General features: G+C 40.3%; 1 protein-coding gene across 7 annotated transcripts in view; it reads left to right on the top strand.

Moving 5' to 3' along the window:
- Positions 1-25,447, top strand: part of TBL1X (transducin beta like 1 X-linked) — a 256,261-nt gene that overhangs the window by 49,815 nt on the left and 180,999 nt on the right. The gene's annotated exons all lie outside the window — the stretch shown is intronic.

The following is a 25,447-nucleotide window of genomic DNA, read 5'->3' as shown; positions in this document are numbered from 1 at the left end:
AACAAGCTGCGGCCCTAGCTTGAGAACCGCTGATGTAAGCTATTGTGGCTATTGGAGTATTGGGTTGGATGGATCATCAAGCGCTTCTTGTAAGGAAGTTTTTATATTTCTACAGAATGTATTGTGAATGCTTTAGGGTTTTTGTTTTGTTTTTGTTTTGCTGGAGGGAGTGGGAGGACAATCTCATGCTTTTGCATAACATTTTTGAGCAGCTGTTATTACTCATCTTATTGTTCTAAGTACATACTTTATAGCAAGTGATGCTATTTTATTTCTTATGAGTTACTTTAAATTGCTAGCCATCAGTGTTTTGTGGTTTCTTTAGTATAAACTAGGTTGAACCCAGTAACTCTGTAAGAAACATAGTTGCAAAGTTAAATTCTTTTGTTTTCCCTCTGTTCTATACTTACTTTGACCTTCTATTTACTGACCACTTAAGAAGTTTTCTAGAACCAAAAACACCTTAGAATAGGTTTTAACTCCAATGTGTCTCTTCTTTTCATCAAACATCTGATTCACAATTCAGGGTTTATGGATCAACCCCCTTCCTCTTTCTCCTCACTCTAATGCTACAGTCTTCCCTTTTTCATCCCAGAGAAGATTGGAGCAAAATTAGAAGTAGATTTTTTTTTTTTTTAAAGACAAGTCTTTGCTGCATGGATATTTAAACATATTTCTAAAGACTTTCATGTGCAGCGTTTCTCTTTTTTTAATTAAAGTGGAAAAACGTGTATTAGGATAGCTACATTATTTTGAGAAAATCATGTTGTAGATTGTCTACAGAAAAAACGCAGTCTTTCAGCTGCGGATGTGATTTAACTTAATCTTAACATGTTATGATTGTCCTGGAAATAATTTGCAGCTTGATGTAGAAGAAACTGTATTGAGAATTGAATTAAAAGATAGCCTTCTGATGATAAATTCCATGCCAAATTGCTCTGATTGTGGTGAATGTGTTGAGTGTAGGTTTTCTGTTTGTTGTTTCATTCTTTTAGGATTGATTAAGTATTGTAATAAGCAGAGGCCTAATGCTTCAAATTCTCCAGCTCAGATAGTAGGGGAGCAAAGCAAGGAATGAAAGTCAGGTTAGCAGTCCATTAACTTATGCGACACATACATTTTCTAGTATACAGAATAATGCTTTTGGCTTTTTTTCCGCTTTCTTAAATATTTTGATAAGTTAAAGTTGGTTTTCTAATGACTCCCTCCTATTAATCACTGCTGGATTTAGTTAGGTAGGTGATACCATGTTAATAAGATGAAGCAGTGGAATTACGGAAAGAGAAGGAGATATATTTTATTTTCAATGAACTCACAATATTAATGAAGTGATATTTTCATCCAGGGAATGAGTCTGTAAAGCTACATCCTGGAATGACTTGATATCAAGGGGAATTTTGCTATTGACTTAATGGAAACAGGATTTGGTCTGTAGTGAGCAAGACAGGAAAGACATGTGCATGTGCACTCGATAGAGAGATTGTTTACTACGCTATGTGATGTGCTACCCTGAGTGTCTAGCTTTTCCTTAGGTTTAATCTGAAATACTAATTCTCTATTTGGTTTATAAATCTTTTTCTCCTTCATATATTATTGGTAAATACTATATTAATGGTATATACTTTTTGAACTCTTTTCCCTGGTATCCAACTTTCGCATAATTATGAAGAGCTATAGTTCAGATGATCACACTTGTATTACTTGGTTCTTACGCCCGGTATTGTGGGTGGTGTCTGATGACCTAATGAGCTAATAATTAGTATTCATGTCAATCAGAGACTACATATAGTCTATGCAACTGTTAATATTTTAAATAAAATAAACATTTTGTTGAATATGCACCATATTTATGTAAGGCCTGGTCTAACCTACAAAGTTTTTGCTGCCATAGCTATGTCAGGCGGGGGCGAGGGGGAGGGGGGGATGTGTGACACCCCCTTCCCCCCTCCCTCATACTCCTAGCAGGCATAGCTATGCTGGCAGGACTTGTGCAGACACAAATAAGCTGAAAAAATAGCGCTTTTATCAGCATAGCTAATGTAGTTTGGGGAGATGAACTCCTTCTGCTAGCATATGCAGATCTTTATTAGGGAGATTTATCAGCTTAGCTATGCCAACACAAGCTCTGTAGTTTTGATGTGGCCAAAGTGGTTGGTAACCTGCCTGCTTCATTGATTCGTTGTACTCCTAAAGTACATTCAGACACAGAGGAGCGAGCAGATTTTCCCCTTTGTGTCTGTGAATGGAGACTGGCTGCAACTCCTCTGCTGATTTTCAAGCTTCCCTCCCTGCAGATCCTGTGGGAAGGGTTTTATGAAGGGGAGTGGCTGGAGCAGGATGTGTTCAGACAGTGGATGGTCCCTTGGTGGCCACTGCCAGTTGATATAGCTTAGAGCAGCATAGGTGCTCTCCTCTAAATTTTTGCCCAGGGCTGGGCAGAGAATTAGGATGCTGTAGCCAGCTCCCTGATAGTTTGCCTGCCCTACTCCCTGCTCTCTACACATCCAGATGCAGCAGGGAATCTCACTCAGAAATTCACATTATTTGTAAACATTAATGAATGAATTCTCACAACACCTCTTTAAGTAGAAAAGTATTATCCTCCTTTCAGGTGTGAGGAAACTGAGACACAGGGAAGTTAAGTTGTTCATCCAGGGTCACAAAGAAAGTTTGTGTTGGCAGCAGATGCTCCACTTGCTGACTGTTTTATTTAAGGTGTTATTTGGACGTAGTGTATGTAGAATATTCTGTAGAGCACTGGAAAACCTATCATTGTTTTTGTTAGAAAAGTACTGTAAGGCAATGCAAATAATATCAGATCTCAGAGATTCAGTTTATCAGAAGGCCACATTTCATCATGTTAAGCTATTTGAAAGTAGTGATAAAATGGTGACACAAACCAGTAAAATGGAGGGCTTTCAAAGCAGAGACACTCTGTCCTTGACTTTTCCTATTGAGCATTGATATGAGTTGTTGCTGAAACCCAAGGTTTATCATCAACTCTAATTCTTCTGGATTTATTTGTCAGATTTATCTCCATCAACTATATCTCTGTGCCAACTCTTTCCTTGGTTTCACATATCTGTTCTTCACTGATTTGTTTCCTGTCTGCCTATTCCATCGTTTCATTTTTGGTAAAACTATTCTGTTTTGTTCTTAGGTTTAAATGGAAGATGTTCCTTTGGATTCAAACCTAGATCTTTTATTACTCTTTAACATTTTTCCTTTGGTAAACTGATTAAGTTTTGCAGGTTTGAGAAACATCTGTATGGTGGGGATCATACAGATTATTAAATAGCCCATGATTAAGAATCTAAAAATGGCCATACTGCATCAGAACAATGGTCCATCTAGCCCAGTACCCAGTCTTCCGACAGCGCCCAATGCCAGATGCTTCAAAGGCAATGAACAGATCAGGGCAATTATCAAGTGATCTATCCCCTATCATCCAGTCCCAGCATCTGGCAGGCAGAGGTTTAGGGACACCTGGAGTATGCGGTTGAATTCCTGGCCATCTTGGCTAATGGCTATTGATGGATCTGTCCTCCATTAATTTATGGAATATTTTTTTTAACCCTGTTATACTTTTGGCCTTCACAACATCCCCTGGCAATGAGTTCCACAGGCTGATTGTGTGTTGCGTGAAGAAGTAATTCCTTTTTTCTGTTTTAAACCGGCTGCTTATTAATTTTATTGGGTGACTCCTTACTGTTGTGTTATGTAAAGGAGTAATTAACTATTCCCTGTTCACTTTCTTCACACCATTCATGATTTTACAGTTCTCTATCTTATTCTCTCCTCTCCCCCTTAGTCATCTCTTTTCCAAGCTAAAAAGTCCCAGTCTTTTTAATCTCTCCTCATATGGAAGGTGTTCCATACCCTTAATCACTTTTGTTGCCCTTCTCTGTACCTTTTCCATTTCTGATATGTCTTTTTAGAGATGGGGTGACCAGAACTGCACACAGTATTTAAGGTGTGGGCATACCACCATGTAGTGGCATAATGATATTTACTATGTTGTTATCTATCACTTTCCTTATGGTTCCTAATATTGTTAGTATTTTGACTGCTGCTGCACATTAAGCAGATGTTTTCAGACAACTATCCACAATGACTCCATGATCTTTCTTGAGTGGTAACAACTAATTTAGATCCCATCATTTTGTATGTATAGTTGGGATTATGTTTTCCAACATGCATTATTATTTATTTATCAACATTGAATTTCATCTGCCATTTTGTTGCCCAGTCACCAAGTTTTGTGAAATCCCTTCATAACTCTTCACAGTCAGCTTTGGACTTACAAAATTACTGATGAAAGTTATCATCTCCAAACTTTGCCACTTCATTGTTTACTCCTTTTTTTTTCATCATTATACATTGAACCGAATTGGTCCCAGGATAGCTCCTTGGGGGACCCCCACTATTTACCACTCTCCATTGTGAAACTGACCATTTATTCCTACACTTTGTTTCCTAGCTTTTAACCAGTTACTGATCTGAGAGGAACTTCACTCTTATCCCTTGACTGTTACTTTACTTAAGAACCTCTGGTGAGGAACCTTGTCAATGGCTTTCTTAAAGTCTGAGTACACTGTATGTGCTGGATCACCTGTATCCACATGTTTGTTGACCTCTCAAAGAATTGTAATAGATTGGTGAGGCACGATTTCTCTTTACAAAAGCTGTGTTGACTCTTTTCCCAACAAATCATGTTCACTTATGTGTCTGATAATTCTGTTCTTTATCATAGTTTCAACCAGTTTGCTTGGTACTGAAGTTAGGCTTACTAACCTGTAGTTGCCGGTTCGCCTCTGGATCCTTTTTTAAAAATTGGCGTCCAATTAGCTGCCCTCCAGTCATCTGGAACAGAAGCTGATTTAAGCGATAGATTACATATCACAGTTAGTTGTTCTCCGATTTCATATTTGAGTTCCTTCAGAACTCATGGGTAAATACCATCTGGTCCTGGTGACTTATTACTCAATTTGCTCAAAAACCTCCTCTATTGACTCCTCAGTCTGGGACAGTTCCTCAGATTTGTCACCTAAAAAGAATGGCTCAGGTGTGGGAAGCTCCTTCACGTCCTCCGCTTTAGAGAAATCATTTAGCTTCTCCTCAATAGCCTTGTCTTCCTTGAGTGCTCCTCTAACACCTTGATCATCCAGTGGCCCCACTTATTGTTTGGCAGCCTTCCTGCTTCTGATGTGCTTTACATTTTTTAAAATTTTATTCTACTTTCTAGTATCTTACTCTGGCAGAATTATCCTGTTCTGGTCTGTGTTGAGTGTGGGAAACTCTGTCATTGCATCATGGTCTGTTGCAGATCTGGGGTAAGGGTTAGCTTCGTTTTATGTTTAGAATGTGGATTATATCTGAAATTTTTAATACCGGTCCAACTACCTTTCACTCTTAATTAGGAGAGTATCTGAAAGAAACTCTGGGAGGAACTCTCTTAAGTACTTGAGGCCTTCCAACATGGCCATTTGAAAGAGGGTGAGCAGGAGATTCTTCCAGATGAAATAAAATTAAAGCCCGGTCTATGCAAGCAATGTTTTATTTTACCTTTCAATTATAGCCACTCAGTGATCTTGATTCTTGTATTATGCAATGGGCTATATCATTCATATTTGTATTTTATACAGTTAAAATGTGTAAAATCCAAATATGTATTTTGATGCTATTGAAAAGCAATCAGCTTGCAAATAACACGTAGTTTTGAAGAGAGATCTGTTTTAATTAATGGATTATTTACAATAAGTAATAGCAATAGTAGAGAGGCGATTTGAATAGGCACATGGTTTTCCATATTTTCTGATCTCGGAAGCCTGGTCTATACTACACGGTTGGCTAGACTTAAGCTGCCTATTTCCACAGGTAGGTCAACCTGTCTTCACTTAAATTTGGCTCCCACTGACGTAAGTCCCTTTCTATGTCGACTTAATAGCACCACCTCCCTGAGCGACACAGAGTCCTGGTCAATGTAATTAGGGGTACTGTGAGTGTAGACACTGTGTTGCTTACATCAACTGTTACTGGCTTTCAGAAGCCATTCCACAAAGCCCCACGCGGACAATACAATTGAGCCAAATGTTTCTGGTGAGGACTTGCATTGCCAACACAAGGAGCCAAGTGTGCACGCACACAAGCGATTTAATAACTGTGGTAGCTGTATGCCAACGTAAGTTAAGTTGACATAATTTTGTAATGTAGACGTGGTCTTGAATGTCTTATGGTTCTATTGACGGCATCTACACTAACATATTCCTTAAAGTTTCTCACTATTGTTACTAATGGTGCAGCTCTTATTGGAGTAAGAAACTTTATGGGGGAAATGGCCAGTGTAAATAAGGTATCGGCCTGACTACAGATACCGCCAGACATGAAACCTGCTCCATCATCTTTAGAAGTAAATCTTTGAGAATAAAGCTTTTAAAGTATACTACTTCCAGTATAGAATTCGGCTTTGATTACGTAATTGAAACGGGTGCAGTCAGAATACATGAACCTATAGCCTAAGATTAAAAAGTGAGACTATTTAATTGGCAAAATAGTTCAGTTATGTCTACTTGGAATTCATAATTCTGAAGAAAATTAAGAATATAGAGTTGCAAGAATTATTCCTGTTAACAAAAAACAGGAAATCAAGAGGACAGACTCGAACCATTTGGAAATTTAGAAACAAACAGGAGTGTGTTTCAGGACAAACAGTAGGAAGGCGTAACTAAATGGAGCATGCTGACATTAGTAGATGTAGATTCCAAGGCCAGAAGGAACCACTGTGATCATCCAGTATACCACAGGGCCTAAAATTTCCCCAAAATAATTCCTAGACCATATCTTTTAGGGAAAAAAAAAATCCAGTATTGATTTAAAAATTGCCAATGCTGGAGAATCCACTATGACCCTTGGTAAATTGTTCCAGTGCTTAATTATCTCACTGTCAAAAATTCACACCTTATTTTCAGTTTGCAGTTGTATAGCTTCAATTTCTAGCCATTGGATTGTGTTATACCTTTCATAGATTTCATAGAATATTAGGGTTGGAAGGGACCTCAGGAGGTCATCTAGTCCAACCCCCTGCTCAAAACAGGACCAATCCCCAGACAGATTTTTACCCCAGTTCCCTAAATGGCCCCCTCAAGGATTGAACTCACAACCCTGGGTTTAGCAGGCCAATGCTCAAACCACTGAGATTGAAGAGCCCATCATCAAATATCTGTTGCTCATGGAAGTACTTACAGACTGTGATCAGGTCACCCATTAGCCTCCTCTTTCTTTAATTATTCTCAAGGATCTTCTCTCAACACTCCTCAATTTATCATCATCCTTCTTGAATTATGGGCACCAGAACTGGACACAATATTCCAGCAGCGGTCACACCAATGCCAAACACAGAGGTAAAATAACCTGTCTACTCCTACTAGAGATTTCCCCTGTTTATGCATCCCAGAATCACGTTAACTGTTTTGGACACAGTGTGAGCTCATATGCTGCTCCATCTTTATTAGAACGCCACCTCTGCCAGCGACCCCACCCACCCTTTTGCCACAATAATAGATATCTGATGTGGGAAATGGAAGTCAATGTGCATGTCTTGCTCCTCACTAACGCAGCAGGCTTTTTGCAGATGTCAGGAGCGCTAGATCCTACCCTCCTCTTACCCCTTCTGAGTTGCAGTGTCGTCCCTGACAAGGTTTCCTCTCTCTCATAGTGGTAGCCGTTCTGCTGCCTGCCCCAGCTTCTACCAGGAGGGAGATCTGAGGCCTAGTCTACACTGGCAACGCTAATGCGCTGCTGTGGCAGCGCTTTCACGTGGCTTGTGTAGTAGTGGCGGAGCGCTACCGCTACTCCATGAGGGGTGTAGCTACCAGCGCTGGGAGCATGGCTCCCACTGCTGGTGCACTGTCTACACTGGTGCTTTACAGTGCTGAAACTTGCTGTGCTCAGGGGAGGGGGGGGAGATGTTTTTTCACATCCCTGAGCGAGAAAGTTGCTGTGCTGTAAAGTGCCAATGTAGACAAGCCCTAAGATGTTATAGCAGGGATGGGGGTTGTTCGTGGTTTGTGAACAGAGCCTTCTTCCCAAAATAAACAATGCCATATGGGGGCACTTACTGGCCATGACCTTCCTACATTCACTTGGCAGACACACTATGTTACTTGGCCTGTAGGGATTTTTATGAGGAAAATGTAACTGATATATATGTGTACTGTATATTTAGGGTGCTATAGATGTGATATTTTTAATTTATTTCAATTTCTTTTAAAGTTTAGTGACTATTTTTGGTCAAGACTCTCCAAAATTGTACTAGTTCATAATAAGATTAATACTTTATAGATAGTTAACATATATAGAGGGGGAGCTAGTTTTATAGCTCCCTGCTATGCACTGACTCCAGCCCAGGCGTAAATCAGAGCAGCCTGAAGATTACTCTAAATATGTCACTAGTATATTTTCTCTAAATAATCCTATGCTAGTGAAAGAACAGTGGCAGAGCAGATCTCTGCCCTACCTCTAATACACGCCTCCTTTGTCTGACATGCCCTGTAGGGGCGTTGGGGCAGGGGACAGTTTGTACAGGAACTAGTCCACCAATTTTACACCATCTGCGAGTCCCTGATTTTATGCTAGCTGCCCCCACAATCAGGGGAGTTCTCAGCTGGCCAGTTATAACAAGAACATGCCCCTCTTTTGTTGCTTGAGTGGTACCAAAAATCACAGTTGTGATTTTGCCGTGAAGTATCAGTCACTGCACTAGAAATACCTGAAATTGCTGCAGGAAATTAATTATGTATATCTGTTCTAGGCTCCTCTGGTACTGAAATAGTATAACAAGTTGATCCAGCAAGAGCTGCTAATGAGGGAGAATCAATGAAAAAGCCCATGTATGCGTTTTGTGTTCCAGTTTCCAAATGTCCCTGAGCTTCTGGCATATACAATTTATTGCCAAAACAATTGATATCTAGAAATGCTCCACTTAAAGTCATGGGACAAAAATATACTTCTGCATCAAGCCTGGAACAAGGATCAGAGGGAACAAAGGGTCAAATAGATACAAGAGGGCTTGCTTTTTTTTTTTTTTTTTTTTTTTTAAAAGTCCACCAGTCAAGAAAATTGCTTTTATACCGGTTTCATTTCCAGCTGCCCTTTTTAATCTCTTGTCCACAGGATGACTAAAAATAGCACTGTCAATGTAATATTTATATTACTGTGAGAGCACACAAGCCCTGAGTTAGGCCTGATCTGCACACAATTTTTGTATCAGTGTAACTATTTCGGTTAGGGATGTGATTTTTTTTCTTTTAATGATATACTTACACTGGTACAGTGCTTAGTGTGAACAGTTGTATTGGTATAGCTGATTCCCATTCTCATATGACACTAAGTTTTAACAGTATAAGCACATTTTATACTGGTACAACTGCATTCACAAAAGATGGGTTGTGCTGCTTTAACTATATTGGTGTATGTTTAAAGCAGTACAACCTTTGTGTGCAGACAAGGCCTTAATGATCAAACTCTCACCTCCTTCCTTGAGATATTGGCTTTACTGATAACAAACATAGCACTTCAGCCTAATCTTCCTTCCTTGAAGTTTCCATACAGGACCAACCTCTACCTAGCTCTATAGCAGAGGTTGGCAACGTTTGGCATGCAGCACGCCAAGGTAAGTACCCTAGCGGGCCGGGCCAGTTTATTTACCTGCTGACGCTGCAGGTGCGGCCGATCGCGGCCCCCACTGGCCGCGGTTTGCCGTCCCAGGCCAATGGGGGTGGCGGGAAGCCGCAGCCAGCACATCCCTCGACCGCGCCGCTTCCTGACACCCCCATTGGCGAACCGCGGCAACTGGGGGCTGCGATCGGCCGAACCTGCCGCGTCAGCAGGTAAATAAACTGGCCCGGCCCACTAGGGTGCTTACCCTGGCGAGCCGCATGCCAAACGTTGCCGACCCCTGGTCTATAGTTTTAGAGACCCAACGCCCAATAACGAATTTGCTTCAACTGTGGCTATTTCCTCACAGCGCACCTTAAAACGGTGCGACAGTGCCGCTGCAGCCACGCTGTTGTAAGTTGCGCTCTGTGGCTGCTCTTTATCGCTGGGAGAGAACTCTCCTGGCAACAAAATAAAACTACTGCCAATGAGGGGCGGTAGCTTTGTTCCCGGGAGTACGGCTCCCACAGACACCGGCACATTTCATCGTTAAAACTTTTGTCGTTCAAAGGGGTGTTTTTTCACACCGCTGAGCAACAAAAGTTTCAGCTATGAAAGTGCCAGTGTAGACATAGCTTTCCTCACCGTGTCGCACTTCAGCAGCTTTGTGCAGGCATCTAGCACTTGCTGAGAGAGTGGGTCAACACAAGAGCCCCCTTTTTGTTTATCCTGACCTCCGTAATTCTTAGCCATGTCAGAAAAAGATGGAATCTCAGGTTGATGTAGCAGTGTAGTGGCTCTTTATGAGCTGAGGGGTGAAAACATGATCTACAGTAGAACATGATCTACAGTTTGACTGATGAGGCCTGGATGATTTACTGCTGAAACCTTGTGCAACTCTGACCATCAAAAAGAATCAGACATGTTCACTCTCTACCTGCCCAGTGAAATGTTACCCAAAATATTTTTCTGCATGGAGAAGTCCAAATGCAGTTTCAAAAATAATGTAATTGGAGGGGGATGGTAGTCAGCTGTTTCTCATTCTTTCATTCAAATACAATGACACAGACTTACCCTGCAGCTTGAACAAGGGCAGATGGTTAAAACGCACATGTTCTGAATAGTTTGACATGTTTGACAAATGGTGTAAATATTTTCTGGGGAAAAAAATTAGAGCAAAACGGAGAACAAAACATTTTTAGGGAGATTTTTATTTTTCAATTAATGGAATGGAGTCAGAATGGAAACTGTCATTTTGAAATTTTTGTGTTTTCGTTCAATTTTTAGCCCCCCCTCCCACTTTCTTCCTCTTTTTTTCAATGGGGGGGGGGAAATGGAGAGGGGAGCCAAAAAGTCAAAATCTGAAATTAAATTTTCTATTTGAATCAAAACAAAATGAAACATTTCCAAACTAAACCAAAATATTCTTTTCACTGAAAAATGTCAAAGGAATTTCTCTTGAACCATTTCCTTTCCTTTGGCATGCCATTTTTCATTGGAACTTTTTTTTTTTTTTACCAGCTCAAATATTTGAAATGTGTGTGAATCTCCTGCTTGAAGGGATCCAGCCACCTTTTTGGAGTAAAGTTTTTCGGCCCTGCCTCTCCTCTCCTCTTCTCTTTTCCTTATCCCATCCTTGGCCTCACAGAGCTTAGCTGAACAAGAGGAATACAGTCAGAGGGATGTAGACTCTGTTTCCCGCAGAGCCAGGGCACTGTGTATGCGGTGGTGTCTCCAGGAAAGAATCATCAAGATTTTTCCTTCCCTACAGAGTCCCCTCCTATTGTGGTTACCCAGGGAGGGTATGATCTGGGTCCAGGACAGGCAAAGCCTTCCTGGTGAGAAATGGGTTCAACAAACTGCAAAAATCCATCACAGAACTAGTGAGATCTCTGAGCTTTGGCTCCGTGTGTTCTTTTTTACTATTGTGTGAGCCATTCCATTTTGAATAGAATAACGCATTGTGAAAACTGGAGAAGACTGCAAGGGTGAAGATGAGACTTACTGACTGTCTGAGTACCTATATAGCCCCTATCACTCTAGGATCTGACCCAGTGTCCATGACTGATGGTATTTATTTTCTTTCCAGTGTCTATGCAGAGGAGGAGTCATTAATAATCAGTGCATGTGTCATTTCAGAGAGAAGAAAATCTTTTTTTTTTTTAACTCTAAATATTGAGCATTTGAAATTTTTAAGCTTTAAAGGTGGTAGTTTGACATTATGATGGGTTCCTGCCCTTGATTTGTAGCCATTACAGGAGGCACGTTGTTGTTGTTTGAGTTGTTTTATTTTATGTTCTGTTTCCAGCAGATCTAAATTATCATTACCATTGCAATTTGCCATGAAGGCAGAGAGGCCCCGATGTAAATAACAAATAGTCAGGAAAAGAAGTTGTGAATTAAGGACTGGCAATCCCAGTCTGATTTGTTTTGAGTTAGGTGGTTGTGGTACAGAAAAGATCAGACCATTCCCCAAAGTCTTGTCAGGTATATTTCATTTAACCACAAACTAAGGGCTTGCTCCTGCAAATACCACAGCATGTGAGTCAGTTGCTCAGGTAAGCAGTGCCACTGACATAGGTCTGCCAAAGTGAATAAAGTTACTCTCTTGCTGAAGAAGTGTTTGTGGATTCAGGCTTGAATGTAGTAGCTATATATTAAGAAATCTGTGAAGAGAGACATGAGCGCTCAGCATAAAGACTTCTTAAAATTATGCATTAAACTTTTTCTTTCTTTTTATATCCAGATTTCCATCTGGAGAAAAATGGCATAGGAACACTATTTGAAGCAATAAAAATTCTTCAGAGTATTCCCTTCCAAAAGCCTTTTAAAAGTCACTCTCATCATACAGAATGAGACACTTCTGGTGTCTAGACAAATGTTGTGAGGCCTCAATTGCTTTGTTTAGTCAAACACGAGCTACAACTACAAGAGTATATTAGATAAAATTTACATAGATTAAAATTTATTTTAAAATAATTGCCTTTCTTACCATTAACACCTTAGATTATTAAAATGAAATTAGATTTTTTAAAAAGCTTTAGTTCTTCCACACTGATGTTTTTGCTTTTCATTTAGACAATGAAAATGGATAGATTTGTTAGTGCATGAGAACCAGAGAGTGAAACTAAACAAATATTGCTTTGTTTGGATGGCAAACACTTCAGCAAATATTTAGTTCTAAACAGATTGTTCACATTAGGATTTTTTTTTTTTTAAATCATGGAAGCATTTTGGTTGATCTCTCTACAAATTTTGTATCTAAATGGACCTGACAGTATCCATTAAAAATATCTGATATTCTATTCCGTGTAAGCTTCCCTGCACTGGTCCCACTGCTTGTACCTCATCCATTGGCTTGGAAGGATTAGATTTTTATCAGTAAATGCTGATTTCACCATACACTCATAAACCAATGAAAAAATATTTCCATCCATAATAATCGAAATGTAGATAAGCAAAGTAAGAAAAATGTTGCTTGAGAATGTATTAGAGTTTGAGTTTAAGATATTTTGATAAGATGTTACAATTCGTGTTTTAAGATTCATAAAGCTTTAACTTTTTGAATCGCAATATTACTTTAATTATTGTTTGCCTCCCCACCCCCCGTAATTTCCTGCAACTGTAAAAATTTAAATCAATAAAAAAAGAAAAATGCTTAAAAATAAACACCTATTTGTCAAAATGTTAAAAAAGAATTGAAGTCTTCCAAGTCTAGTCATCCATGACCAACAAGGCCTATCTGTAAGGGTGAGGGATGCTGTTTTGTTCCAGTCTTTGGCCAGGCTGACTGCCATTTGGTGGTAGTGATGGTTCCTGTAATGTGAATACATCCACTGGGATCCCGTGGGTGTTCTAATAAAGATATATTGTATTACCTATATTTTATTATCCACTGCTGTTACTCAGTATCTGAATGGCCATATTTTTATTTTGTACGTAGATTTACTATGTGTGGACGTTTGGCATGGCCAGTTTTGGGGAAATCTTGATTTTTGTCATGGAATTATCTAAGCTTACACTTCGATGCAAAATCCAAGAGAGTAAACCAGAGATTGGCAACCTTTGGCCTGAGGTCAGTGGGGGCAGTGGGAAGCAGCGCGGGCTGAGGGATGTGCTGGCCGCTGCTTCCCGCAGCCCCCATTGGCTTGGAGCGGCAAACCGCGGCCAGTGGGAGCCGCGATCAGCCGAACTTGCAGACGCGGCAGGTAAACAAACCGTCCCGGCCCGCCAGGGGGCTTACCCTGGTGGGCCACATGCTACAGGTTGCCGATCCCTGCAGTAAACTGAAGGGGATGATTGTGGTTTTGCACTTTTTTTGAACATCTAAACAAATTTCAATTTACAGTCAGTTATCTAGGTTTTGCTATATGAGCCAAAAATATCACTGAAACAGTGTCCCCAGCAAAACAGATAAAATCTAGCTGTAATGCTATTCAAACAGCCCTATTCTAGATTTCTTGCCTCCTTTTTGTATTTTGTTCTTTGTAAATGGAATATCAGTTATAACTTGCTGAGACATCCTTATATATCGCCATACACTTTATTTCTTACATATGTGGACACATTGTCTTACTAACAAAATTTATTCATCACAAGATGCACTTGTTGGAAAGAGTATGTCTTTTTCTTTTCTGACGATGGCTTTAGAAATGTTATAATAGATTTGGAGTCTAAAAAAGATTTAAAGAGGTGAAGTGAGGGTTAGTCAGTGAGGATGGGTAAGGCATGCTCACTACATGTATAGTTATTGATGTGGAAACTATGCAGGTGTGGTGTCCATTTTTTAAATGATATCCAGTCCCTTTATTGCCCTCATCCAAATAAATTAAGTGAATTTAGTGCTGAGAGAGAGGATAACTTGGTACCTTTGGGAAAACTAATAGCTCAGCTATAGCAAGGCAGTGGCAATGAAAGTTTCCTCACCTTGTCTCACAATCGTGTATCAACCCTGACTTGTGGGAGTAGTTTACTGCAAATACCTTTAATCTTGTCCTTCTTGATACCACTGCCAACAAAATGTCAATTGTGAAACACCTGCCTATTCATTTTTGCTCCAAACACACTACATTTGGTTAATGTATAGGGCCTGATTTTTAAGTTTGTGAATGGACAAAATGCATGCCTAGCTTGCATGTCTGTTGGCTCATGTGTACATGCAAACTAGGAATTTTAATGCAACCAGTTGGTGGTGCATGTGCTAATAAGCGTGCATTTGCAGTCAGGCAAAATATATTCCTAAAGTCTTCTTGAAAATCAGATTACCTCTGCATGAAAATTTCATATTTAGACACACAAAATCTACTTCTATTTTATAATGATACCGATGTAATCTGCAGTGTAGAAAGCTTTTCTCTCTCACTCCAGCCTAGATCACAAGTGCAAAAGTCAGTGGAATAATTTTGCCTTGACTGTCAAAGTAATCATTTTTGTAAAAGTGTGTACACTGACCATACCTATTTACAGTTTTACTTCAGATGAGCATTCAAACTGTCCAAGATCTAGTTTGTTTTTGTATAAACACTTGCCCAGAAACTAATTTAAATTGTACCTAGAACTTGTCTGCAATTTCAGTTATTGTAATCGTTGACAAGGGAAAATATCAATGAAGGTACAAAGGCCAAATTGTAGCTCTGAGAGGATAATTATGCAAGGTGCAGGTATTGGAGAACCATCTTGAGTTCCTGAGTAATGGGTGGAAATATTATGACAACATAAGGCAAAATGCTACTTCAGTGTCTGGACTCTTCTGGAAGTTGGCACTTGCTGCATCTGTATAAAAAGTGTAGTACATGTACTATTCTCTCAATACTGCTTTAACATTGCTAGCTGAAGGGTAAGGCTAGAGCCAGCCATGCTCATATCTTGCCCAGACATGCTGCTTCCGTTTTATGCAGCACTGCTAACACGCTGGCTTTTCCCACCTCTGTCTCTAGCAGAGTATGCAGCCGCATCATGATGCTTCATGCCTTACTAGTATTCCTCTCACTTGTGGAGGGAAAATCATAACAGAGCTCAACATCAGATTTAAAGGATGTGTACACAATAGTTTGTGTAAAAAAAAAAAAAAAAAAAAAAAAAAAAAAAATCAGGATTTTTATTTTCTTAGTAGAAGTAGCTGTGTCATGTTTGGCTTTAATGCTTGCATGATTTAAATACGAGTCCCTTCACTAGCTCAGAAGAAAATGATGGCTCCATATATTGCTTAGAAGAAAAATATATTTCTGGATTGTGATATCAGGAATACAAAACAGACATAACATTTTGAGGGAATTAAGAGCTACGACATATTGAGGGAAATTTCGATTATGTTCGGTTTTAAACCATGGTCCAAAGTCTCCTGCTGATATAGTATGTTTTGTTAACTGGAATATTTTGGCAGTAGATGCATAATGTATTTAGAATTGCACTATCCTATGTTACATTTTTCAGTTCCATAGGAGCCATAAACAAAGCTGTTTTGCTTGACTATCAGTCATCTACTGTATCCATCATGATTATCCTTTGTACTCTGCAAGTTTACAGTCATTCACTGTGCAGTCTGACTTTTGGTGGGACCTATTATTTTAGTTTCAACAAGATGCTTAAAAAAGGAGATATCCAAACAGTCCATGGAAACCCAAATGGTTAGTTTAAAAATGTGATTCTTGAAACAAATTGTTCAGGAGAGTTAAACAGTGCCTTTGTTACAGACAGATAGTGGAGCAAGAAGCTGTATCTGGAAACATTTCTGAGGTGAATATTTCCTGCTCTGACTACCCTGAACAAATATGTGGAAGAGGTGGCCTAAAGCTAGTTCAAGTTTCTATCATTTTGAAGGAATAAGCATAGGATCAGGACTCAGAAAATCCTGATTTCTAATCTCCCTCTCTCACTATGTGGCCTTGATCATGTCACGTTAATCCTAGCCTCAGTTTCTCCATCTGTAAAATGGGGATAGTAATACATCTCCAGCTACCTCATAGGAATGTTGTGAGTTATTTAATGATAATAAAACACTTTTGAATGTGAAAAATGCTGTGTAAATGCTCCAATTCCTTTAAACTCTGTTTCAATACAAGAAGTTGCAATGCGATCATTTAGTGATCCAGGTGCAGTGCCACATTCCTTCTGCTCTGAATGGTTTTGCTATTCTATGCAAGACGTCTCCCTCCCTCTATTCCTTAGTTAACAGGAGAAATACATTCTCTTCACATATAGCTCAGGAAGGAATTAAGTTAGTATATAGCTGTCTTATGGCTGTTTCTTGTTCTTCTCCCATCATCCCCTCCCAGCATCTCTATGAGAAAGTGAACTTTCAGGGAGTGCAGTAGATCCACTAAGAACCCAAGTTAAAAGGGGAAAGTGTGGAAAGGAAATGAGATGTGAAATTCTTTCAAAACACTTCAGTGTAGTCACTACCTATGCCAGTGGGAGGGGTTCTCCCGTCCGTGTAGGTAATCCACCTCCCTCAGTGGTGGTATCTAGGTCGATGGAAGAATTCTTCCATCAGTTTAGTGCTGTCTATTCTGGGGGTTATGTTGGCTGAACTACGCCACTTAGGGGAGTGGATTTTTCACATTCCTGAGCAACATAGCTGGGTCGACCTAACTTTTTAGCATAGACCTGGACTTACTCTTGGTATTGAATTAAGTCATTAGAAGATAGGCAGGAAGTGGTGTGTGTGGAGCAGTGGAGAATGAAAAAGAGCAGCATTGCCATTAGCTTGTCTGGTTGTTGAAAAACCACAGCATCTTATATACTTGTTGGTTTGTTTACAGCACATTTTTGACATAGCTGCTTCCTGTTTAAGTGTACAACAGGAAGAAACGTGGTTCCTAAATTAGTAGGTTAAGGTCACAAGGAAAGCAGCTGGTAATGGATGGCATAAAGCTTTCTAGACTTTATACAGTACAGGGTTTAAAGAGACAATCCCTTTCAACCTTACATTAGTGATCCTGATTAAAAAGAAGTTAAATCCTTATTTACTACTTTCTAACATTGGGAACACATTATGTTCATTTTGTTCAATAACATTTTGTTCATTATCCTTTTATTGGACTAAGGAAGGACTCTGTCTTTTATATGTGGTGTTTGGCAACTACCATTATATGGCCTGGATCCTGATTAGGGCCTCATGGGTACTACTGTAATATAAATATAATTATTTATAATGTCTAGTGGAGAATCCACAAGAGCATGAGTTAGGAGACCAGGCTTCTATTCCCAGCTTTGCCTATTAAGTGGTGTTTCATCTGACACAAATTATTTGAAAAAGTCCGATTTTAAAAAGAGGCCAGTGATTTTGGATGGCTTTTGTTTTTTTCCTCAATGCTATATGACTTGAACCTGATTTTTTTCAGAGGTGCGCAATACCTATAATTCTTGCTGAAGTCAATTTGAGATGTAGATACTGAGCACTTTTGAAAATTAGGCAAAGGTGTGTCATGTTTGTCACCCAAAATCAGTAGCCTTTTTTGAAATTTTTGGCCAGAGATGTTAATTTGGCTTTAGTTTCCCAACTGTAAAATGGGTGTTATTCTTACCTCTTTTGTAATATACTTTGGGGGGTCTAAGGATACAAAATGCTGTATAAGTATTTATTAAATTGTTGGCACACCCTTTGTTGCAAATCTTTTTCTCCCTTGTTTAACTAACATATCACATACTGTAAACCAGAACAAAACTGCACCAGTAACTTGTTTTTCATGTTGTGGATTTTGTTTCCAATGTGTAAGGAATCAGATTGTCTTTAATACTTTTGGATGGTTGGAAATGTAATTCTGGGACTGCCCTGCATGAAGTGTTGCTGTGATGAGTGGTTACTGAAACTAGCAGGTGCCTAGTGCTTCCTCGTCTCTCTCACCGCCTCTCCCCCCACTTCCTCCATGAACTGTGAAGTTCATAGATCAAAGAAATGTTACATGCATTGGCTGCAGGCAAGTATAAATATATAAGCTGTGTTTAAAGGTCTGCTGAGAAATTTTAGGGTTTGTTTGTTTACATGGGAAACATACCAATACAAGAGAGAGTGTGAATTTAAATTGCTATATTTATACCAATATAACTCCCCACAGTCTTACTCCAGTATGAGTGCCTGTTAATGCTTTAGCTCAGGGATTGGCAACCTTTGGCACGCGGCACGCCAGGGTAAGCACCCTGGCGGGCCGGGCCGGTTTGTTTACCTGCCGTGTCTGCAGGTTCGGCCGATCGCAGCTCCCACTGGCCGCGGTTCGCCATCCCAGACCAATGGGGGCTGCTGGAAGCCGTGGCCAGCACATCTCTCGGCCCGCGCCACTTCCCACATTGGCTTGGGACGGCGAACCATGGCCAGTGGGAACCGCGATCGGCCGAACCTGCGGACACGGCAGGTAAACAAACCAGCCTGGCCCGCCAGGGTGCTTACCCTGGCGTGCCGCGTGCCAAAGGTTGCCGATCCCTGCTTTAGCTTATGTCACTTTAGAAGAGGTTTAAACTAACCTGAAAAAAGCCACTCTTATTCCAGACTGTCAAGTGTCTTCACAACATCAGTAGCCAGGGTTGCCACTTTTGGCTGGACATATTACTGGAGACCCCAGGACAATCCTGGAGGGTTGGCAACCCTATCAGTATCCTACAAAATGTGTGATTATACTAAGTCGTCAGAAACTAGCGAAAAAAATAGAATCATAGCATTAAGATCCTGGGGGCTTATAGCACCAATTTCTGACATGTGCTGAGCAGCTGGTAATGCTGAGTTCAATGGTGGTTGCAAGCGCTCAGCACCACTTAGGAGTTGTCTATACAGCGGGGTAATGCACTCAACAGAGGTGTGATTTCTAAAGTACAGTCATGTGGTATGCATTAGTGAGTCCAGGTGGACCCTTCTGCTGAGCTTCAACATAGTGCTGTTTGAAACTGTACCAGGCTAAAGGAAAACTTTAGTGCCAACAAGCAGGGTCTGCACGGGTTAATTATTGTGCTACTACACATTAGTACGCTTTAGAGCTCACCCCCCCACATCATGCGTCACCCCACTGTGTGGGACACGACCGTAGTATTTTCAGGACTGGGCCTCAAATCCTTACTTGCAGGTTCAGGCCCTTGACTTTGAGGTAGCAGGAGGACACAGAATATTTGGGACATATTTTAATCATTTATACTCTCCATCCGTTACAGCTAAGCTAAATTAGAGACGAAAGAGTCGATACAAGCTTGTGATACTGCCATATATATTTGAGACAAAAAGCTAAACATCATCTATTATGGATGCTGTTGAATCATTAAAGCCATCTTTTCTCATTTTTATCTTTCGGATGATTTTGGTCATCCTGATAGGTCTAAACTTCACTTTCTTCTCGAGTGGAATCATGGAGCTCAAGTGAAAAAGATATTCTGTAATTATACGTCACTGCCAGTATTTAACATATAGCTCACCACTAACTAACTGCACAAAGAAATAAGTGATCTGAAGGCACTATGTACATTGGTGATGCTGTACATACACTGGGGGAGGGTTGCAGTTATATCAAGCATTAAATATATGTGTTAATTCCCGTCCTGTTCAGATATACGTCAATTTTAATGATTTATAATTTAATATTTAAATATAAAAGTGACTAACCATTAGTGGACTGTTTTTGTTATTGAAGATAGCTTAGCTGTTTTGGGTCTGGGGTTACCATTGAAAGAATTTGTAGATGTAATAGAAGTCTACCTTCAGCACGTATCTCTTAAAGTTGAAGCAGTTGTTTGTACATGTGAGCAAAGTGCAGTGTTACTAAAGGGAAGTTCATTGATGAAGTAGCAGAACATGAAAGATGCACGCTTACCCTACTGAATCAATTTTGTTAGGCTGAAGTTGAGAGTTTCAAAGCTAACTAGGGGATTTAGCCACATTTCGTAATTCCCATTACTTGCAATGGGAGTTGTATGGCTAAATCCTCTAGCTGGCTTTGAAAATCTCTTCTCGAAGTCACTTAGATTTTTGGCTGGCATTTTTTCCCATTGCTCAACATTCTGAATATCATAGTACTTTGTATTATATAGTATAGGATCAAAGGATCAACAAACCCACTCGCTTGGAATTTGGAGCGCAGTTAAAAATTCAACCTTGTGAGGAGAAGGACGCTTATGCTCAAGGATGAATTTCATCCCTGATGCATAAAGCAAAAATGGTGTGTGGCGTCTATTTATAAAGAATATTTGTTTAAAAATAATTCTTTGTTCCAAATACAGCAGAAAAAAATTAATGGCTCCAACAACAAATTCTACATAGCAATAATAAAAGACCTGGTTGCATATCAAACATTATCTTATAGATTTATATTCTTGCTGCAATCCTGTCTTCTGCTCCCTCAGCACACAAGTTATACCAGATTAGACTCAGGGAGCCAATTGCAGAGGTGATGTTGGAAGATCCTGTTAGTTTAAGGGAATCCTAAGAGATCCTAAACTGTTTTAATTTACACCAATTTAGACTCCTCCCTTAGATTCATCTCTGCCTTTGACCTACAGTCTAAAATACACAGGTCTTGAATTTACCCTGAAGCTAATTGGAAGCTCATGCAGTGTGTGGAGCACATGTGTAATGTATTCCCTGAAGAAGTACTGATTACACGAGGCAAGAAGGCAGCTGCGTTCTGCATCAGCTGAAATTTGTGTGGTGGTTAGGTGAGGAAAGTGTGGATAGATGGCAATTAAGAGGAAGAAGCAAAAAAGTGGGGAATGAATTGACAGGCGTGGTGGAGGAGCAGCGAGGACAGAGGGGGTAATGTGTAAAATGCGAGCCATGGGAAATAGAGGTAGAAAAGCAGATTTGTGGGGGAGGCTGGTATATATTGTCATGGAAGTAGATTTGTAAGTGCTTAATCAGAAAAGCCTCTAATAACATTGGGTGTTGATACCAGAAAGCTGAGGTTGCTTATTCTATATTAGGGTTTATAAACATTTACATTTTAAACCTCCTCACCTACCTTTGAAAGACCCCCCCTTGAAAACCTAAGTTTTGGGCCCAGATATAAAGCAACAATGACCTCTTGTAAATTCGTCACACTCCTAAGGTATCTTTTTAAAATAGGCAATGTACCCTCTATATACAATGATCTAAGGCAGGGGTTCTCTCAACACATTTTTGGTGCTTTGTACATTCTTGTCTTTTTTGTTGTTTCTTTAGGGTTTTTTTTGGTTGCTTTTTGTTTTTGTTTTTAAGACTTGCTGGCTAGTAAGTCTGCTGCTGTGAAAAGTGATATTTGTATGTTAATATCACTTTTCACAGCCTCCCAGCTAGGTATTGAATCTGCTGTGAAAAGTGATATTAACACACACACACAGATATCACATTTCACGGCAAAGTTACTCAGCCCCGGCATGCCAGGGGGCAAATTAAGCCCTGGACAGGCAGGTGGGTAGGGAGGCAGCGGGGCCAGGGGCGTTAGGGGGAATGGATGGGGGGCTGAAGGAGGCAGCAAGGGCCAAGGGCAACGGGGGGGGAGAGGGAAGCCTGGGGCCAGAGCCCATTGACATTCGGCCAGGGGATGGGGCTGGAGCCCACTGCTGTGCAGCTAGGGGACAGAGCCCAAAGTCCTGCCCCCAGGGGACGGGGTCCAGCGACGGACCCTGGGACCCAGAGATGGAGCCCAAAGCCCCACAGCTGAAGCCTGCCTCCCACCACTCCAGGGCTGAAGCCCAACCGCACCATCCTCAGGAAGGTGGGGAACTCACTGGCTGCCTGCTCCTCCAGTGTTTGTCTCTCCAGAGGGGAGCAGGGCCCAACAGCTGCTGGTAGCCCCAGGGGAGGGGCCCCTCTTTGCGCCCCCACCCCCACAAACCAGGAGGCTGTAGCTACAAGAAAAGCCCCTGGTGGCCACATTTGAAAAACACTGATCTAAGGTAAGCTGCATGTAGTGGAGATTGCTCCCAAGCTATTTTTGTGTGCAACTTGAAGTAGAGGTGGGCAAAACTTTCATCATGAAGCTCTCATGGGATTTGAGTTTCATTATAAACTTCTCAGTTCTGGTTTGGTTTGTTGAAAGCCAAGCTCTGTTAATGTGAACTCCACTATTGCAAATCCCAGATGTTTAAAACTTGGATTGGTTTAAAAAATAGAATTAAAAAACTCCAAAAGCAATAAATCATGTTGCTTTTTTGACTGCCTTTTTGGTTCCCTCCTATACACAGACTTTTCAGGGGGAAAACACTGACATCTTTCTCTTCTCCTTTCCCTCCCCCCCCCCTCCCCTCCCCGTAGGGTAGCAAAGCTCTATTATCCCCATTTTGCAGATAGGGAACTAAGCACGGAGGCTAAGTGATTTGTCCAAGTTCAGAGAGGACGTCTGTGGCAGAGGAGGGAATTGAACACTACTTAGACCATCATTCTTCTCCTCAGTCCTGCTGTGTAAGCACACCCTGATTGTTTTAGGACCTGTGAGGTGACTACATAATGCTTACATTGGGATAGGCAACCTATGGCACGCGTGCCAAAGGCGGCACTCGAGCTGATTTTCAGGGGCACTCACACTGCCCGGGTCGCTCTACATTCTAATTTAATTTTAAATGAAGCTTCTTAAACATTTTAAAGACCTTATTACTTTACATACAACAATAGTTTAGTTATATATTATAGACTTATAGAAAGAGACCTTCTAAAAAGGTTAAAATGTATTGCTGGCACGCAAAACCTTAAATTAGAGTGAATAAATGAAGACTCGGCATACCACTTCTGAAAGGCTGCCAACCCCTGGCTTACATGATAACCAAACTCTTCCTGGACTCTGCCCAGCTTGGCTCACATTTATGACCATTAGGTATTTGAGAAAGCATAGTGGGTATTAGCAGCGGGAGCAATGAGCATGCATGCTGCTTCAATGTTGTCCTAGATGGAGGTAGCGGGTCTGCCGAATTGGTGAACACTGAGCTGAGTAGACTCTCAGTGGTTTGTATGACATAGAGATCTTGGAATGGCTGACGTTATTGTGATGCAATGTAGCGTTAACAGGCCACTCTGCCTTGAATGTCCCTTACAGCGTGTACTATACCAAGGATCGGCAACCTTTGGCATGCAGGGCTGGCGGGCCGGGCCGGTTTGTTTACCTGCCGCGTCCGCAGGTTCAGCCGATCGCAGCTCCTACTGGCTGCAGTTTGCCGCTCCAGGCCAATGGGGCTGCAGGAAGTGGCGCGGGCTGAGGGATGTGCTGCGTGCCAAAGGTTGCCGATCCCTGTACTATACTATGGATGACTAGACTTGGAAGAATTCAGTTCTTTTTTAACATTTTGACAAATAGGTATTTATTTTTAAGCATTTTTCTTTTTTTATTGATTTAAATTTTTCACAGTTGCAGGAAATTACGGAGGGTGGGGAGACAAACAATAATTTATACTAAACAATCTGTTCCGCCTTACATTTAGCTGTGATGCTTGGAGTATTTTTCCCAAGCCTGAAGAATAGCTCTGTGTGGCTCATAAGCTTGTACCTATCACCAACAGAAGTTGGTCCAATAAAAGTTATTACCTCATCCACCTTGTCTCTTGAATTTCTGTAATGGACTTACACGTCAGGGAGTTGATATGGGGGACCATTAGCTTTAAGATCCCTTCCTGCACTGTAAGACAGGCAGTACTGGAAGAAGAGTCCTCCCTCATTCTCTCTGGAGCACTTGTGGCCGGAGGGTGGAAATAATCTCTTTGTGCTCCTTTTCACCATATTATACCAGGCTCAGAATTTGACTAGTCCATGGACAGTTGTATATTTGTCATGTTTTATTCAATAGTCCTTTGTGCAATTAGAATTTGTATATAAAATACTGAAATCCTAATGGTAACAAAAATAATCTAATTTACTCTCCTCTTGTCTTTTGCTGATCACTGCTTATCCTAAAACTATTCTACAATTAATAATAATAAAAAAGAAATTTTAAATGTATCCTTTTGATGAAGTTACATTTTATGACTGCTAGTAAAGAATTTTTAGGAACAGTTGTTTTAGGAATGCTTAAATTGGGGCTTATATTGATGTGCATCTGCATTGCGATACATTCTTTTAATGACATGTTTACTTGCTATTTTTTCCATAGGACTCCCGCCTTATTCAGTGCACAGATTGGTTGCATATGCAACCATGAATCTGGGACTTCCTAGCTTTCAAGTGCTTGATTTTTGTAACTTAAGTCCCTTTTTTTTTAATGATGGATGGATGGAGGGAGGGGAGGGTTGATGCTGCCGTGCCTTCTGTATATTTCTTCTGGAAAAGCCTGGATGGACAGTGTGAAAGAAAATAAGAATGGAGAGAATATAGTAAAAATTTTATTTAACCCCTTTACAATTTTTAGATGTATATTCAACTTGCCACTGAAAAGAATTTTCTTTAACTGCTTTTATCATGTAAATATAAGAAATTAATTAAATAATTAATCAGTTCCCCCCTTTATTGTATATATCATTTTTTCTACCATATTAACGGGAGAAATTCAGACTTACACTAACTTTGTTCTTTTTTCCACGTGGCTATCAGTATTTGGTCCCCTGTGCTCTGAATATAGTTGAAAGTAACATGGTGGTTATTGCTTAGTGATAATAATTTCAACTGTTATATCATACCATCATAATTGTCAATATTTTTTATTGGGCCCTACCTTAATTAAGTAAATAAAGGCACAAAACCTCTCACGATTTGTAAAAAGGTAATTGAATCTATAGAATTTCCGCTTCAGGCAATAACAGTTTTAAGGTAAATTAAATCTGTGGCCAATAAAACCTTTATCATGCCACTTTCAATTTTTAAAAAAAAGGATAAAGGATGCCTGTGTCATCAAACTTGCCTTTCAGTAGCCTGCATTTA

Source organism: Trachemys scripta, chromosome 1, assembly GCF_013100865.1.
Source record: "Trachemys scripta elegans isolate TJP31775 chromosome 1, CAS_Tse_1.0, whole genome shotgun sequence".
In the NCBI taxonomy this organism is placed as follows: domain Eukaryota; kingdom Metazoa; phylum Chordata; order Testudines; family Emydidae; genus Trachemys; species Trachemys scripta.
Note: the sequence above shows the minus strand (reverse complement) of the source record. Positions and strands in the feature narration are given on the sequence as shown.